Source organism: Ovis aries, chromosome Y (assembly GCF_016772045.2).
Source record: "Ovis aries strain OAR_USU_Benz2616 breed Rambouillet chromosome Y, ARS-UI_Ramb_v3.0, whole genome shotgun sequence".
NCBI classification, from domain to species: Eukaryota; Metazoa; Chordata; class Mammalia; order Artiodactyla; family Bovidae; genus Ovis; species Ovis aries.
In genome coordinates this window covers 10332954-10351061 of record NC_082741.1, presented here as the reverse complement: position 1 = coordinate 10351061, position 18108 = coordinate 10332954, and the positions used below count along the sequence as shown (strand labels likewise).

Sequence of the window (18108 nt, the reverse complement as noted above, 5' to 3'; positions counted from 1 at the left end):
AAAGAAATTCCAAAATGTTTATACAGGAAATAAAGCAAAAGTCTCTCCACGTAGGAAGAAAATTTTTTTTTTATTCTTTCTCTTCAAGGAAAGGAAACAGACAGCAGTCCGTAAAAAAGGAACAGAGATAATTTAGAGAAAAGGCTTCATCCATCAATGTGAACTGAATGTAATACTTTCTAAAACGGGACAGTTTCGTATCTTAATGTAAATTAGATGTCTGTGTGTGTGTGTGTGTGTGTGTGTGTGTGTGTGTGTGTGTGTGCATGCTTGTTCAGTCATGTTTGACTGTGCAACCCCATGGAATGTAAGCTGCTTGGCTACTCTGTCCATGGGATTTTCCAGGCAAGAAAACAGGAGTGGTTTGCTATTCCCTACTCTATTAAGTTAGATATTTAGAGCTAAAGAAAACTTTAACCCATGTATTTTCCTGCATCTCTTTCAAGACAAAGTAACCTGTACAATCTCTTTGCTACAGAGAATCTTTCTGAAATTCCAGAGGTACACTTGTGAATGAGACAATTTTATGATCTTGTGGACTGGGATGAGTCAAAGCATAGAGGGACAGATTGAAAAAAAGCTTAAACTCTAGAAATCTGGCTTACCTCTCAATTCATTGAGTCACATTAAAAAAAAAAGGGGGGGGGTGGAAACAACACACCAACAAACAGAAAAATCCATTCTTTCCCATCATCCAATTCCTGAAGGAGGAGAAATAGGCAGATAGATGGAGTAGGGTGCAGAGAAGAGGAATGTGAATTTCTGTGTCCAACACAATTAATTTTTTATGTTTTCATATTTCTTTTTTCTAGACTTCATCTCCCAAAACTTCCACACAAAGATAATGATGCTGCAGATCTTGTGTTGCCTTGGGGGTGGTAGTATCAGGCCCATGAGCTAATGGCACTGATATCCCCTTAGGGTTCCAGGCATAAGCCAATACGTCTAGGGTTTATGTTCTTTGTCGTAGATTCTAGAGACCACGTATTGGCAAGTCTCAAATGAACACAGAACCCATAAGCATACAGAACCAACTGCAGATTAAGAAGTTCTTAGAACTTACCTTCCCTGGACATGGTCTGCAACAAGACCAATAGGTATGAGACACAGTGGTAGTCTTTGTACCTACAGTTAAAATAATAAATGCAGCTTGGTGCTGGGTTGGAGAGGGGCTGGTGTGTATCTAGAAGCACCAGTGCCCATGAGGAAGTCTTACAGGGGCTGTTGGTGTCAAATTCCAGTAGTGAACAGCTGAAGGAAGTAAATATGCTTTTAATCATGCTGCTAGAAGTATGCAGAACTATGGCTGCTGATGCAGAATTTCAAGAATGGCTGCAAAATGTTCCCTCACTAGGTCCTAACACCTATTCCATCTTATATCCTAACCTTTCGAGAAATGTTCAGGGAGGAGAAAATTCCACTAGTTTGCTGCCCTGCAGCTGGAGCTGCTGTTATGTCCTGAATTAGGGACTAGGCCAACCATCAGTCTCTTCCATTGTTACTGCTAATTTAGGCACGTTGAAGGTACAGCATTCTGAGATGAAAGAGCAGTGGGTCCTGAAAAGTCCGTTTGTTATTATCGCTACTCCACAGAAGAGATATCATAACATCACTCCTCCACGGAAGCTTTTCTAATGAGTTTCACTACCTACATATTATGATGTTTCTAAATCTCTTTTGCTGTCCCTGCCCATTGCACATGTCCAGACATAACCTGTCATTCAGGTGCCCTGAGTCTCCATGGTTTATTATTTCCCTATTCTGTACCATGTCAATATTCTTCCTTGTGCCTGAATTGCCCTTCCATTCTTTTCCTGTCTCTGCTACCAAATCCTGATCATATTTACAGGTGTAAATCACATGTAATTTCATATTCAGAAGTTTACAGAAACATCTAGAAGCTTCAACAAATACATCACGACCTATAGTCTGGCTGGGGTCTGTATACTCATTACAGTCATTTTTCACTATCCTTTCTATTTAGACTAAGCTGTTAATAGTGTGAAGAGCACTTGAGCGTATTTATTCATAGCACTTACAAATTCCTGACATAGTTATACATAGGTTCTCTCTTTCTGATGAATAGCCTCAGGTAGGACAAAAATCTGACCTATAACTTACTGCTCATCTTTGACATATTCATCCAAGAAATCAAGAGACATCAAGACATCAAGAGCCCTGGACTACTGTTGAAAAGCTCTGCCTAATCGGAGTGTGATCAATAGCATGTAACTGCCAGTTACTGCTGCTGAGGAGAAAAAAAAAATAGTAATGATATGGAAAATGATGACAATGATAATAGCGGCTTATATATAGTATCAGATTGCTTAGGGTACTCCCTTGTCCAGCCTTATGGAAACATAAGCCTTACAGTAGCTTGGAGATTTGCTGCAATTTTTCTCAGGTCGAACTTGTCTTAGGAAGATTCATACTAATAACTTACTGGGCTTAAACAAGCAACATCCCTGTATGTCTATTTGTTCATCTATGTAATTAAGATACTGGATCAGGTTAGCAATAATGCAACTCTAAGCTTTAACTTTTTCTGCCTCAGAGGACAGTGTATACAATCAATAATATTTTAGCTGTTGAAGCTGAATTGTGGAATGAATGTGGGCCTGCAAATCTCTGTCTTCTAATTTTTCCTTTCCCTGCAAGCTTCATAATCAAGGCATCCCCCTGGAACCTCTAAACTCTTTCATATATAGATATTTTCAATACCAAGCACTTGGCTATTTTCTTCCTTAGAAGCCTTCTTACTCATAAGTATCTAATTCTGTGTGCAATGCTTTGCATAGGGGATGCATTTTAGAGGTTGTCCTCACTGCCTAGAATGGGCTTCCCTGATAGCTCGGTTGGTAAAGAATCTGCCTGCAGTGCAGGAGACTTCCTGAATTGGGAAGATCGGCTGGAGAAGCGATAGGTTACCCAGACCAGTATTGTGGCCTAGAGGATTCTATGGACTGCTGAATCCATGAGGTCGCAAAGACTCAGACACTACTGAACATCTTTCACTTTCACTTTAGAGCCTGGATTACTAGTAGCAGCCATTAAAGGAACCATTCAATAGGACAATTGGACCCAGGACCTGGACATTGAACATGGCCGTTAGTCGGTGAAATTCACGGTATTCCATTGTCCTTGATGTGCACGGCTCAGAAAGTAGGATATCTGCCTACAACGTGGGAGAGCCAGGTTTGATCCCTTTGCCAAGATTCCCTGACAAAGTTTCTCACTGTTTCCTCTGTTTCCCGATCTGTTGCCATGAAGTGACGGAACCATATGCCATGCTTTTATTTTTCTGAATGTTGAGCTTTAAGCCAACATTTTCACTCATGTCTTTCACTTTCATCAAGAGGCTCTCTAGTTCTTCACTTTTTGCCATAAGGGTGGTGTCATCTGCATATCTGAGGTTATTGATATTTCTCTCAGCAGTCTTGATTCCAGCTAGTGTTTTCTGCAGCCCAGCATTTCTTGTGATGTACTCTGCATCTAAGTTAAATGAGCAGGGTGACAGTATACAGCCTAGACGTACTTCTTTTCCTCTTTGGAACCAGTCTGTTGTTCCATGTCCACCTCTAACTGTTGTTTCCTGATCTGCATACAGATTTCTCAGGAGGCAGCTCAGGTAATCTGGTATTCCCCTCTCTTCCAGACTTTTCCACAGTTTATTGTGATCCACACAGTCAATGTGATCCACATAGTCAATAAAGCCCACACAGTCAATGTGATCCACATAGTCAATAAAGCAGAAACAGATGTTTTTCTGGAACTCTCTTGCTATTTTGATGATCCAGTGGATGTTGGCTATTTGAGCTCTGGTTCCTCTGCCTTTTCTAAAACCACCTTGAACATCTGGAAGTTCATGGTACACATATTGCAGAAGCCTGGATTAGAGAATTGCTTCATGGCAAATTCTAGTGGTCCAAGAGTCAGAGGTAGCCTCTGAATCAGGCATACGATAAGTAGGAAGATCAGTGGTAAAAAAGAGAGCCAGTGTGGCCTGCTGGGAAGACTGCACCAGACTATACCTCTTTTAGTGCACCACCCAGGTCCCTTTGACTAGGCATCCATCAACTTTACATCCTGGCCACAAATCTTTCTGAAAAGTTCCCTGTTATGGAAAATTGCCTTTGGTCACATGAAAGCCTCCTCATCCCAGAGGTGAAAATCCCACATCTATGGGTGAAATTTTGACCCATTGTGACATGGAAGCAAGTGATGTAATACAAAGTGAGACAAAGCATGGTGCAGCTTGGTTTCTGCTTGAGATTAGATTTTTCCCCAGTGCTACATCTTGCTTCCCTCATTCCATTTCTCCTGAAGACTCTCACCATTTAGTCCTGTGAGTAGCAAACATGGACTCTTCTTATAGGGAATTCGATGGAAACCATTCCCACCACAGAAGAGCTACTACCATTTGCCAAGAAAAGGAAAATGAAACATATTCATGCTCTGGTTTCAATTTTTCTTAAGGTGAAATGCCACTGTTTGCTGCTATTTACTATCCTTGATACAGGCCTCTGATACTACTTTTTTTTTTTTTTCAGCCTTTTTGATGTTCCTTGGTCACAGGTCATGGAAAGATACGCTTTTCTTGGAATCTGATGATATTTCTTTTTAGCTGATCTTGGGATAGACACCCAAATTTGGTTGTTTTAACTTCTAAACAATATAGTTTGCCAGGAGCCAGCGTGAGGAATTCCACTTGTGACAAGGTCATGCGGCAAGAGCTCTGATGGCAAGGCTAATCAGACCTCAGGTTTTCCCCCTGGAATTTCCTGAGCATCCACCCCCCAAAAAATAAGAATCTGCCTACTTTTCCACTCTTCTGATATTCTCTGGAAAAAAGTCAATTCAGGGCTTTAGTCTTCTGCATTTGCAAAGGGATGTTTCAGTTAACCCCTTCTGATTGCTCTCTAGGTTGCCTAACAGGTTCCTGGGACCTCTTACAGCTTGTGAATTGCTTACAGCCCCCCAACTGTGAGAGGCACAAAGCTTGAAAGCATCTTAAAGATGCAGAGCCTTTTCTAAAGAGTTAAAAATTATATTGGTAGAGGGTTTTCACTGTTGACTCAATGACTGCTGCCAGGCCTCCATATTCTTTATCTTTTAGGCACCTGGAAGGATGTTACTCAAAGTAAGCAGGATTTAGAAAAAGATACATAGTAGTTTTGATGTTAGCAACACTAGACTTTTGAGTTAACTGCTTCTCTTTTTCTCTAAATCACTGCACTCCCTCTACTTGTTATAAGTTGCTGTATCTTTGCTGTGTAAGAATGTAACTTTATTTCCCGCTTTCTGAGAGTGGCACCAGACCTTGGGAAGATCAACACAAATAAGTCTTCTGGTTGACAAACCCTTAACAGAAAAGAGGCTGTAAAATGTTAATTGGCTCTTTTGGCTGGAAGATGATGTAAATTACCTAAGACTTGTGTATACAATTAGGTATGCAGAGAGAAAAGCCTGGTTTTGATAAGAGTCTGGACTGCTAACGCTGCATAACTTTGTGTTACCCATTGATCTCCATGTTTTATCAAAAGTATAAAAGGCCTTCTGAACAACAGAGGACGGAGGCAGTCGCTGGACTGGTTTCCCCCGTGTCTCTCTCTCTCTTCTTCTCTCCCTTTCCCTCCCTCTGTTCTTCACTTTAATTTCAGGCTGAATTTCCATCTGGGGCACGGAGGCTCGCCAGGTCTACTTACTTGCCCTGGCTGTTAAGACCCACGCAAAAGGGAGCCTAAGGCGAGGTACCCTTAGATATTCAAGTGAGCACCGGTGGCCCAACTTAGATGGTGCCAATTCCTTATCTGGAATTTTATTGGTCTTCCGTGTAATCCAAGCTATTCAGCCCTCTTTCTCCACTTAATCTTCCTATTATACTATGTCTTCCTAATCTAATTGTATATTTCTTATATCAATCAATAAATAAGTTTTCTCACGCCAACGCCATCCACCCTTCGAATTCCCTGGATCCACCGGGGCTGGACCCTGGCAATAGTTCTTCTTCTTCTTTTTTGGAGGGATAGGATCTCAATAATCTGTCTGTGACTCCAGAGTTTATTAAGTTTCTTAGATTAGCAAATTAAACAAACATGTTTCTTATCGATTCCATTATGTAGGTTGTAAGTTTCAAATACAGACCTCTACTCCCGAAGAGGATGGAATAAAATCTGAAGCAAAATAGATTTGGGAGTTGATTGACTGCTCCAGTCAGGGAAGGCAGTTATCAAAGCACATAGAACAGGTCAATCTAAAACAGTAATCTAATAACAAACTGTAAAGTCAGAAAAATCTGATGAGGAAGTTAAAATAAGATCTCATCAGTTCAGTTCAATTCAGTCGCTCAGTTGTGTTGGATTCTGCGACCCCATGAACTGCAGCACACCAGGCCTCCCTGTCCATCTCCAACTCCTGGAGTTCACTCAGACTCTTGTCCATCGAGTCAGTGATGCCATCCAGCCATCTCATCCTCTGTTGTCCCCTTCTCCTCCTGCCCCCAATCCCTCCCAGCATCAGAGTCTTTTCCAATGAGTCAACTCTTCCCATGAGGTGGCCAAAGTACTGGAGTTTCAGCTTTAGCATCATTCCTTCCAAAGAAATCCCAGGGCTGATCTCCTTCAGAATGGACTGGTTGGATCTCCTTACAGTCCATGGGACTCTCAAGTATCTTTTCCAACAACAAAGTTGAAAAGCATCAATTCTTTGGCACTCAGCTTTCTTCATAGTCCAACTCTCACATCCATACATGACCACTGGAAAAACCATAGCCTTGACTAGACAGACCTTTGTTGGCAAAGTAAATTCTCTGGTTTTCAATATGCTATCAAGTTTGGTCATAACTTTCCTTCCAAAGAGTAAGCGTCTTTTAATTTCATGGCTGCGGTCACCATTTGCAGTGATCCCATAGGCATTAACAAAAACGAAAAAGCAAGAGAAGCCGAACAAATGGCATAGAAGACAGTGAGACCAAGAAGAACAGAGCACAGACTGGAAGGTCACTGTGATTGCAGAATAGAGTGAAAGGAACAGTGTGAAGATTGAGAGTAAGATATAATTCAGAGTCTTCATAGGCTCTTCTCAAGATCCTGATTTCTGCCATATGGCTTAGCTGGTGATTGTAGCAAGGTAGACAGTGTGCCAGAAACATATGTAGATGCTAGAGAATGGACAGGAGACCACTGAGTCATCTCCAGTTGAGAAACCCACACATTTGGGGCCAGGTGGGTGGCAATAAAGACAGTGGTTTGTGGCTGAATCTTCATGCATAAAAAGTAATAAAATTAAACATAACTGAGATATGGATAGGGTGAAGTGGGTTAGAAAAGGAAGTAGTCAAGAATAAATACTAGTGTGAATCACAGAATGAGAGAATTTGTGCTGTTGTTCAGTCAGTAAGTCATACCCAACACTCTGGAGTCCCATGGGCTCTAGCCTGCCAGACGTCCCTTCCCTGTCTCCCAGAATTTGTTCAGATTCATCTTCATAGGGTGGATGTTGTTATCTAACCATCTCATCCTCTGCTGACCGCTTCTCCTTTTACCTTCAATCTTTCCCAGCATCAGGGCATTTTCAAACGAGTCAGCTCTTTGCATTAGGGAATAAAAGGAAGAAAGAACACTGAAAGATAACTAAGTTTTCCAAGGAGAGGTCCTGAAACTGTTTAGGATAAAAATGCAGAAAACACTTTTGACAAATTCAACACCCATTTCTGATGGGTGTATGGGAAAACCTGGACAGGCAGTGGGATCAGAGGAAATCTTCAATCTTCTTAATAAAGGCTGCCACATATGGATAAATCCACTGTAAACATGATTCCCAATGGTAAGAAACTAAGAGCATGTCTCCTAAGGTTCTGAATAAGCCAAAGATGCCCACTCTCACCATTGTTATTCAGTATAGACTTGGGACTCCGAGTGACAGGAATCAGAGGAGAAGAAGGAAACAATTTTCAGACAAAGTGGAAAAGAAGAGGTGACACTGTCACTGTTTGCACATGACGTGATACTATGCCCAGATAATCCAAAGATGCTAATGGGAAATGACTAGAACTAATCAAGGACTTTAGGGAGGTTGCTGGATATGAAATTAACAAACAGAAACTCTTGCTTTCCTCTACAATTAAAAAAAAATCAAAAATAGAAGCTAAGGAAGCAGTCCCATTCACCATGGCAAAAAGAAGGGTAAAATTCCTGGGAATAAACCTACCTAGGCTGGGAAGAGACTGGTGCACAGAAAAGAATAAGGCATGGATGAAACAAAGGTGACACAAAGAGATGGAGAGAGATACAATTCTCATGTACTAGAGGAATCAAATATTGTGATAATGGCTACACTACAAAATGCAGTTTACAGATTCAGTGCCAGTCCTATGAAAGTACCAATGGCATTTTTCACGGATAATAGAAAAAAAATTTTTTTACAACTTGTATGGAAATAGAGAAGACCTTAAAGAAGTATGCTGTCTTGAGAGAGAAAAATAAGAGATGGAGGATTCAGACTCCCTGACTTCAGTCTTTACTACAGAGCTATAGTAATCAATGCAGCATGGAACTGAAACAGAAACAGGAATACGGACCAATGGAACACAATAGAAAGCCCAGAGATAAATTCATGCCGAAATGGCCCCCTCATCTATGACAAAGGAGGCAGCAATGTGCAATGGAGAAAAGATAAGCTCTTTTATAAGTGATGCTGGAAAATCTTGACAGCTAGAGGTAAAAGAATGAAATTATGTCACTCCCTTCTAGTTGTCCAGTGGCCAAGTCGTGTATGACACTTCGTGTAGCTATGGATGGCAGCAGGCTAGTTCTCTCTGTCCTCCACCATCTCCCAGAGTCTGCCAGATTCATATCCACTGCCTCGGTGATGCCATCCAACCTTCTCATCCTTGTCTCTGGCTTCTCATTCTGCCTTCCTTCTTTCCCAGCATCAGGGTCTTTTCCAGTGAGTTGGCTCTTCACAGGAGGTGGCCAAAGTATTAGAGCTTCAGCTTCAGCAGCAGTCCTTCCAATGGCTATTCAGGGTTGATTTCCTTCAAGATTGACTGGTTTGTTCTCTTTGCTGTCCAAGGAACTCTCAAGGGTCTTCTCCAGCCCCACAGTTCAGAAAGCTTCATTTCTTTGGTGTTCTGCCTCCTTTATGACCCATCTCTCACAACCATTTGTAACCTGTAGAAAGACCATAGCCTCAACTGTATGGACCTTTTTCAGCAAAGTGATAGCTTTGCTCTTTTACATACTGTCTAGGTTTGTCATAGCTTTCCTGCCAATGAGCATTTGTTTTCTAATATCATGGCTGCAGCCACCATCTGCAGCACTTTGAGAGCCCAGGAAGAGGAAATCTGGCACAGCTTTCCCTTTTCCCCCTTCTGTTTGCCATGAAGTGATGGAATCGGATATTGTGATTTTTTTTGTTTGGTTGTTTTTTGGGGTTTTATGTGTGTGTGTGTGTGTGTATGTGTTTTTATAATGAGTTTTATGCTTGCTTTTGCACTGTCCTCTTTTACCCTCATCAAGAAGTACTTTAGTCCCTCTTCGTTTTCCATCATTAGAGTGGTATTCATATGCATATCTTAGGTGGTTGACATTTCTCCCCACAATCATGATTCTAGGTGTAACTCATCCAGCCTGGCATTTCTCATGATGTGCTATGCACTTAAGTTAAATTAGCAAGGTGACAATCAACAGTCTTGTCATCTTTTTTCAATCTTGAACCAGTCAGTTGCTCCATAGCTGGTTCTAACTGTTACTTCTTGACCTGCCTACAGATCTCTGAGGGTCCAGGTAAAGATGGTCCTGGATTCTCACCTGTTGAAGAGTTTTCCATAATTTGTTATACTTCACACAACCAAAGACTTTATCGAGTGGGCAGTGAAAAGGAGGTAGATCTTTCTCTGGAATTAATTTGCTATTTCTGTGATCCAGCAAATGGTGACAACTTGACCTCTGGTTCCTCTGATGTTGCTAAACCTACCTTGAACATGTGAAATTTCTCAGTTCATGTAAAGCTGAAGCCTAGCTGAAGGATTTTGAGGATAATTTTATTATCATGGGAGACAAGCACAATAGTGCGGTGGTTTCAATGTTCTTTAGTCCTACCCTTCTTGGGAAATGGGGAAAGAATTGATCTTTTCCAGGCCATTGTTAGGTTTTCCAGATTTGCTGATGTCTTGAGTGCAGCACCACCATGATACCATTGTCTTTTAGGATTTTAAGTAGCTCTGCTGGAATTCCATCACCTCCCTTGATTTCAAACTTCGCAATGGCTGGCTCTGGGTGAAGGATCACACCATCATACTTATCTGGGTTATTTACCTGCACGTCGCACATCCCAATCAATTTTAGTTCCTTGAAACCTAAGATGTTGAGGTTTACTCTTGTTCTCTCCTGTTGACCCCATCCTTCTTACCTTGATTCATGTACATCTGATTCCAGGTTCCTATACGATGCCGTTCGTTACAGCGTCAGATCTTTACATTGATCTCCAGATACATCCCTGGTGGAGCTTCATTTCTGTTTTGGTCCAGCCACTTTATGATTGCTGGAGTCATTGTTGCTGCCTGGTGAAGAGGCTGTTGCTACATCTGGAGCAGGCCCTGCAACAGAGATTTGCTGCATCGTGCCTGGGTTGACAGATTTGGTTTGGCACAAGAAATGGCCATGGGTTCAGCTTTCAATTTTGCAAGTTTGAGCTGCCTGCTAGATTCCTAGTTGGAGAGGACATGAGGGCAGTTGGAGTCTTGAATCAGGCCAGGTCAGGGCAGAACATGTAATTCTGAGAATATAGATTTATTCATGGGATTGGATTCAAAGCAGTAGGTCTCATAACTTAGGGGAAGTGGGGAATGAAGGATGCTGCTGGCAGTGATTGCTGACCAGGGATGCTGCTAAATTTCTGCAGTGCATGGAACAGTCCCCATGACGGAGAATTATGCTGCCGTGATGGCAGTGGTGCTAACGTTCAGAGACCCTGGCCCAGAGCATAAAGGGAAAGTGAGAGGACTGAGCCACTTGCCCATGTTGTTGTTGTTTAGTTGCTCAGTACTGTGTGACTCTTTGCAACCCCATGGATTGTAGCCCCTAGTTTCCTCTGTCCATGGGATTTTCTAGGCAAGAATACTGGAGTGGGTCACCATTTCCATCTCCCAGGGACCTTCCTGACCCAGGGATTGAACCTGTGTCTCTTGCTTTAGCAGAAGGGTTCTTTGCCATCAGGCAGCTGAGTTGTGCATGTAGGCACTAGGAAACATGAGCAGAGGAGGCTGAGAAAGGAACAGGAGACAAGCAGAGAAGAAACACTTGGGGGTGTGTTATCTGGAGCCCTTTGAATATACCAGGTTTTAGGGATGAACGGGAAGCCACCGGGATGGATAGAGTGAACCAGCCTGAAGCCACAGACTCTGGTGGTCATTGCCCTCTGGGCTCATCTTGTCCTGGGATGCCATTTTCAGATGGAGGAACTGAGGACTGAAGAGGAGGCCCCAGTGATGGGACTGCAGAAGCAGAGGTGGTGGAGCTGGAGCAAGTCTCTCTCCCCACAGAGGCTGAGCCCTCGTTTATCACAGTCACCTGGTCTTGCAGCCTAGAAGTGATGGGACAGTGGCTTGAGGAGCTCCAACTCAGGTTACCTGGTGGGAACTCCTTATTTGAACATGCAAGGACCCGTTGGTACCCTCAGGTGCACTCTGAGTTCTCAGAAGTGTGGTTTCTTTTTTTCTTCTTCTTTTTTTAACTTAAAAAGAAGTGCCTATATTTTTGTTGTAAAACGTTTTTGCAGGTGTGGCATGACTCATGGCATGCAGAATCTTAGTTCCCTGACCAGAGATGGAACCTGTGCCACCTGTAGTGAAAGCAAGGTCTTAACCACTGTTCCTCTTATGGCTGGAGCCTTAGGTTCTCTTCTACAGAGACACCACAAGGATGAATTGGCTGTTCGGTAGTGTGTTCTGATTTTTGTGGAATCACATAATTGAACAAAAAGCATGTTTTTATATGCTTTGAATGCACAAGGGAACAAGCAGTCAAAATTCGATCCTAAGGTCTGTAGTCCACGATACTCTTCTGTCCATGGAATTCTTAAGGCAAGAAGACTGGAGTAGATTGCCATCCCCTTCTCCAAGCCAAAGTACAGAAAGACGATTAATGAAAAGCCAGTCTATACCTGTAACCTCTGACCATTTGTTCCGCTTTATCACCACCCCCTCCCCCGCCCCAGCCTGTGGGAAAAAATAGAGTGACCAGTGTTGGGTCTTTTTTTATTATTATTTTTTTTAACCTGTCCATCCTCTGTCCCTGTTGGCTCTAGTTAGCCTCCTTATGGAGTTCTTTTCAGCCTCAGTCTGTGTGATCTGGCCCCCATTTAGCAATGTTTAGATACTTTTGAGGTATCCTCTGGAGGAGGGACTAGCAACCCATTCCAGTATTCTTGCCTGGAGAACCCCATGGAGAGAGGAGCTTGGTGTACTACAGTCCATAGGGTCGCCAAGAGTTGGACATGACTGAACAAGGATGCAGACACTTTTGAAGCAGAGAGTCCAGGGGAGGGCTGCACTGTGTGCCTCATGTGGGACGTTAGTTCCCAGGATCAAACCTGCGCTTTCAGAGTTGCAATATGGAGTCTTACCCACTGGACCGCCAGGGAATCCCCTGGAGCCCTTTTCATTGTCCCAGCTGGGATGTAAGTGCTACTTCCATCTAGTGGGTGGAGGTCAGGATTGCTGTCAAACATTTTTCGTGCCAGAACTGCTCCTGGCCCTTTACCCCCACCCACAGAGAAGGCAATGGCACCCCACTCCAGTACTCTTGCCTGGAAAATCCCATGGATGGAGGAGCCTGGTAGGCTGCAGTCTATCAGTCGCTCATAGTCAGACACGACTGAGCGACTTCACTTTCGCTTTTCACTTCATCATGCATTGGAGAACGAAATGGCAACCCACTCCAGTGTTCTCGCCTGAAAAATCCCAGGGACCAGGTGGGCTGCCGTCTATGGGGTTGCACAGAGCAGCTAGGCCCAAATGTCCACATAAGAAGATCAAGAATATTTCTGCATTTCCTTTCTTCCTTTTCTCCCCCACTCCAGCGCTAATGTCCTTTACTATTTTCCTTAAACAGATGGACTTTCCATATCACCACACACAGAGCTATCACGGTGTTATTTTAGTGGTTGTATTTTATTCCTTTTAAAGGTGAACAGTCACTTATACATCCTGACACTTTAGTTATTCAGTAGTTTCCCATTTTTCTGTTGGAAACATCTTCGATGGCGACCCTACCTCCCAGGTGAGAGTGAATCCACAGGATATGTTCCTAGAAGTGGAGCTGCGGGTCACAGGCTCTGTGCTGCTGCTATTGGGAGAGATATTGCCAGATTGCCCTCTCAGGGGTGGTTCCGATTTATGTTCCCTTCAGCAATGTAAGATTCATGCCTCATTTCTCTAATGTGGATGTGTTTCTTTCTTTCTCTTTTAATCCCTGATTTGGATTTATAGCCTAAGCTGTCTTCCTATCAGCTGAGAAGTTCAAATGTTGACAGCCAGGTTGGATTCTGCAGATATTCCAGATATAGAAGGGCAGAGGTAGAAGGAGTCTTGATAAGCTAATTTTCTGACAAGTCCTGATAAACTCACGTTTTTCTTTCTGTGGAGGACAGTTGAGTCCATACACAGTGGAAAGTTTGAGACACTTAACTCCTAAAGGTCCACTCCCAGCGACCCTAGAAAAGTTGCCTCCCTGGCTTTTGGTGGTTTCTCATTAGGATAAACATTACAATAGCTCATTGACCCCATATATTGTGAAAAGAAGTGCTTTGTTTTTCATTCCCCTTGATTATGAATATTCAGTTTTTAGGCTAAAATTAAGAGACTGCACTTAGTGTAGACACACACGGGGCGGCAACATGCATTTTAGGCTTCCCAGGTGGCTTCATGGTAAAGAATCCACCTGCAAATTCAGAAGACGTGGTTTCGATCGCTGGGTCAAGAAGATCCCCTGGAGAAGCAAATGACAATCCATTCCAATATTCCAGCCTGGGAAATCTCATGGACAGAGGAGCCTGGTGGGCTGCAGTCCATGCGGTTTCAAAGAATCAGACATGACTGAGCACACAGGCCAAAATAAGAGCAAAAACAAACTAAAAATGCAGCGTAGACACACACAGCTACACACACATGCTCATACTTGATTATTATGGTGATGTGTAGATCTGTTTGTATGAACCCGACGGTTTTACACAAGGTGCACAAGGGTTAACACAAATCATGAGGCATTGTCTTTACTCACAGACAACATTGGTCCAATACAGGGGCTTACAGCCTTACCTGCCAGTTGTAAACACCTGAGGAATGTTTATATGGACAATGCTTAGGCCTTCCCACTTGCCAGTGAATTTAGTCTCTTGGAGTGTGCTCAAGCAGTCAGGGTTATTCTTCTAAACCTCTGGACTGGACAGGGAGTGATTTCAATGTTAAGCCAAGGTTAGCAGTCAGGGGCTGGCACAGTTTCCAGCCTGTGGACGAAATCTGGCCCCCAACTTGTTTTTGTAAATAAAACTTTATTGGAATGCAACCACATTCATTTCACGCATTAAATTATGGCACTTTTGGAGTAGAGCCTATACTCCTGAAAAAATTCACTTATTCTGTGGCTCTTTATGGAAAAAATTGATTGACCCCTACCTGATATGGTCATTTGTGTTTTTTGGTGACAGCTGTTTGGAATCTGTTAACCACATAGGAATGTTGTAGAGAGCAGGATGTCCTCCTCTAACATGGACAGCACCACTATCTGCTGCTACTCTGCTTCATGGGAAGTATTTTTGTGAGATAATTCTTTTCCAACATTTTGCATGAAAAGTCTGCCTGTGTTTTCCCTTTGGAATGCAGTGGTTCCTCATTTCTGAGAGCAGAAATAATGAGATGGGCCTCCTGTTTCCCCCCTTTTACTGTCATATTGTCAGTTCAGCTGTTGAAGTCCTAATCATGCAGCTGTTTAGTTGGACCTTCCTCTTTTCCATGTTCTTCAGTCCTCCTCCTCCTCCTTCTTCTTTTACTCTTTTTTCCCCTCTTTCATGCTGTCTATTCACTTTGTAAGATGCCTCTCCAGTAAAATTGAATGAATATTCTTTTCCCTCAAAAGGAGTTGTGCATTCAGCCATTCTCCTTGCAAGCATCTTCAGTCCTAGCCCTGAGAGGCTCTCTGAAAGGCCCGCGATCAGCATGTGCACACACACACCAGACAAACACAAGCATGCACACGTGCACCCTTGGTTCAGGGTTTTTAGAGCCATTTCTTTACTGACAAGGATGCTGTCCCAGTGTGCTCTGAAAGCTCACTTTTGGAATCTCCCTGGTGGCCAAACCCAAGTGTGTCCTTGGGGCAGGGCCCTTCCTAATCTTCCCTCGTTATGGTGATGAATGAAGTTGGAGCGATTTGTGGCTCCAGTCTTCTATGAGTGGGTTGGGTGTGGCTTTGGGGTGACTACCTGTGGCCCCTTAAGAGGGTAAATCTCTGATGTGTGGTATTAGGAGCATCCCCCCTTCTTGGGTGCTGGGCACAGTGCAAGGGTCCTGTTAAGGGGGAGAATGAAGGCTTTGGATGAGCCCTGCAGTCCAGCATTCAGTCTGTATCTTGGTCTTTGTACCAGGTTGGTGGTTGGAGGTGACATTCTGGGTGGGGGTAGCAAAGAGATGGAAGAAGCAGGTAATGAGTTCATAGCCAGTGGACCTAGCTCAGAGATGGCTCATCTTTGTCCTTGATGGATCCTGGAGGGATCCCACATCCTTCCTGACCTGCTTTCAGGGATCAGTCAGAGGAACTTGGCACACCTTATCAGACCCCAAGTGCATTCGGGTCTATTGGAGGGGATGTCAGGATGAAAGCCCATGCTTCCTGCCTGCAGAGTCTCTCACTGTTTTCTGGGGCTTGCTGCTTTCACCATTTTGTCCCCTTTTTATGTTTTGGGGGTCACTAGATGGACGTGACTCTGAGTGAACTTGGGAGTTGGTGATGGACAGGGAGGCCTGGCGTGCTGCCATTCATGGTGTTGCAAAGAGTTGGACACGACTGAGCGACTGAACTGAACTGAGAGGCAATGGCAGCCCACTCCAGTACTCTTGTCTGGCAAGTCCCATGGACGAAGGAGCCTGGTAGGCTGCAGTCCATGGGGTCACTACGAGTCAGACACGACTGAGTGACTTCACTTTCACTTTTCACTTTCATGCATTGGAGGAAGGAAATGGCAACCCACTCCAGTGTTCTTGCCTGGAGAATCCCAGGGACGGTGGAGCCTGGTGGGCTGCCGTCTATGGGGTTGCAGAGAGTCGGACACGACTGAAGTGACTTAGGAGCAGCAGCAGCAGAGGCAGCGGCAGAGGATGTGCAGAAGAAATTCAGGAAATGCATGCTCATGGATCCTTGGGACTCTGGGCCAGCTTGGTCAAACAAGGATCCACAGCAGACATGCGGGGGTTGGGGTGGTGGTAGGGGCAGGCAGGGCTTTTGGACCTGAGTCATTAAGTAGAGGCCTTTGCCCATGCCTGGTTTGAGGAGGAGTTGACATCTTTCCTGAGCAGGAAGACACAGTTTCCTGTCCAAGGCTAATCGGTCCGCATTCCTCAGATAGATACCAGGAGCCAAAAGGAGGTACAGCATACCAGCTGGAGTGTGTGCCTGTCTTCTATTTACCCTTTCTTTAAATATTTATTTGGTTAGGCAGGGTCTTATTTGTGAGACGCGGGATGTTTGACCATCAATGGTGGCATGCAAATTCTTAGCCATGGCCTATGGAATCTAGTTCCCTGACTAGAGATCAAACCGGGGTCCCCTGCTTTGGGAGTATGGAGTCTTAACGTCTGTACCACCAGGGAAATTCCTATTTTCCCTTTCTTTCTATATTGAGCTTCAGACCAGGTTGACGAAGAACAAAGTCTCTGGGTAAATGAGCTGAGCTCCCCATCTTTTATCAGCATATTCTCTGTGAGGCTCAGCACTGCTTTAGGTTACAAACCCATGCTGATCTGGGCTTGAAATTCAAAGCAAAGTGGCCAGACTCAGTATCACATTTTTAGCTGTTGTTGAGGTTGAAAATAGTGTACTCTTTGACTTTGGAGGATCCACAATGTTGCTGAGCTTCATGGAAACCAACCATCTGGCTGGAGTAGTGCATTTTCCGTATTGAAAGCAACCCAGGTGATAGTTCAGTAGAAACCTGCCAAATGTTCTCTCAGCCTCTTATGTCCAAGTCACCCCAGGAGGTCGAGTAGATAATATTGTTGGGATAAACGATGGAGGTATTTAAAGTTTTTTCCTCCTGAATGCAAGAATGTGTTTTCGAGAAGAAGCCAAGTGATGAGTGTTATTTGCTATTTCCCTCCAGTTCCTGATCTCACAAGAGCGTGGTGGTGTCTTCAAGATCAAAGCAAGACTGAGTTGGACCTGATGGAGGTGAGTGAGTCTGTCCAGCAGCAGTCTGCTCCTTTTTCTTCTCCTCTCTCCCAAGGGGCAGATTCACAGCAGATTCCAGCCAAATCTCGACAAGATATAGCGAGTTGCAAAACACAGTGAGGTGTGTGTCTTGGGTCCTTGCAGGCAGCTTGTCTAGGTCCTCATTTTGTTATTGTTATTAAGGATTTACAGAGGACTTCCTATGCCCCTTGAACTGTGTGTAGATTGTCCTGGAAGGTTGATACTATTATCAAACCTATTATCCAGGGGAAGGGACAAAGGCTCAGACAGGTAGTTTACTCATTCAGGGTCACACAACTAATAGAAGTAGAGGAGCAGGATCTGAATTCACCTACTTTGGGCTCCAGTATCCAAGCATGTGTGGCCATGCTTGTCATTCTGTTAGCCAACCTTTAGTTACTAATTGCACCAGCCCTGAGATCCAGAAATTAAACCAGATTTGGTTTTTAGATTCTTTCCATTTGAGTCCTGGAGGAGGTGGATATCGTTCACTCCTGATCCTGCTGGGCTGTTTGTGGTTCTTACCCTTTTATGGTTTTCTCTTCGGTGATCCCACAGCGGGTAACCATTGCTCTAGAATGAAGACAATACAGAGTTGATGGGGACTTCTTTTCAAAATTGAAGGGTATCGGATTATTTACCTACA

General features: G+C 43.7%; 1 pseudogene; it reads left to right on the top strand.

Moving 5' to 3' along the window:
* The window catches only part of LOC132658893 (MYND-type zinc finger-containing chromatin reader ZMYND8-like), an 87836-nt pseudogene that overhangs the window by 10158 nt on the left and 59570 nt on the right, over nucleotides 1-18108 (top strand).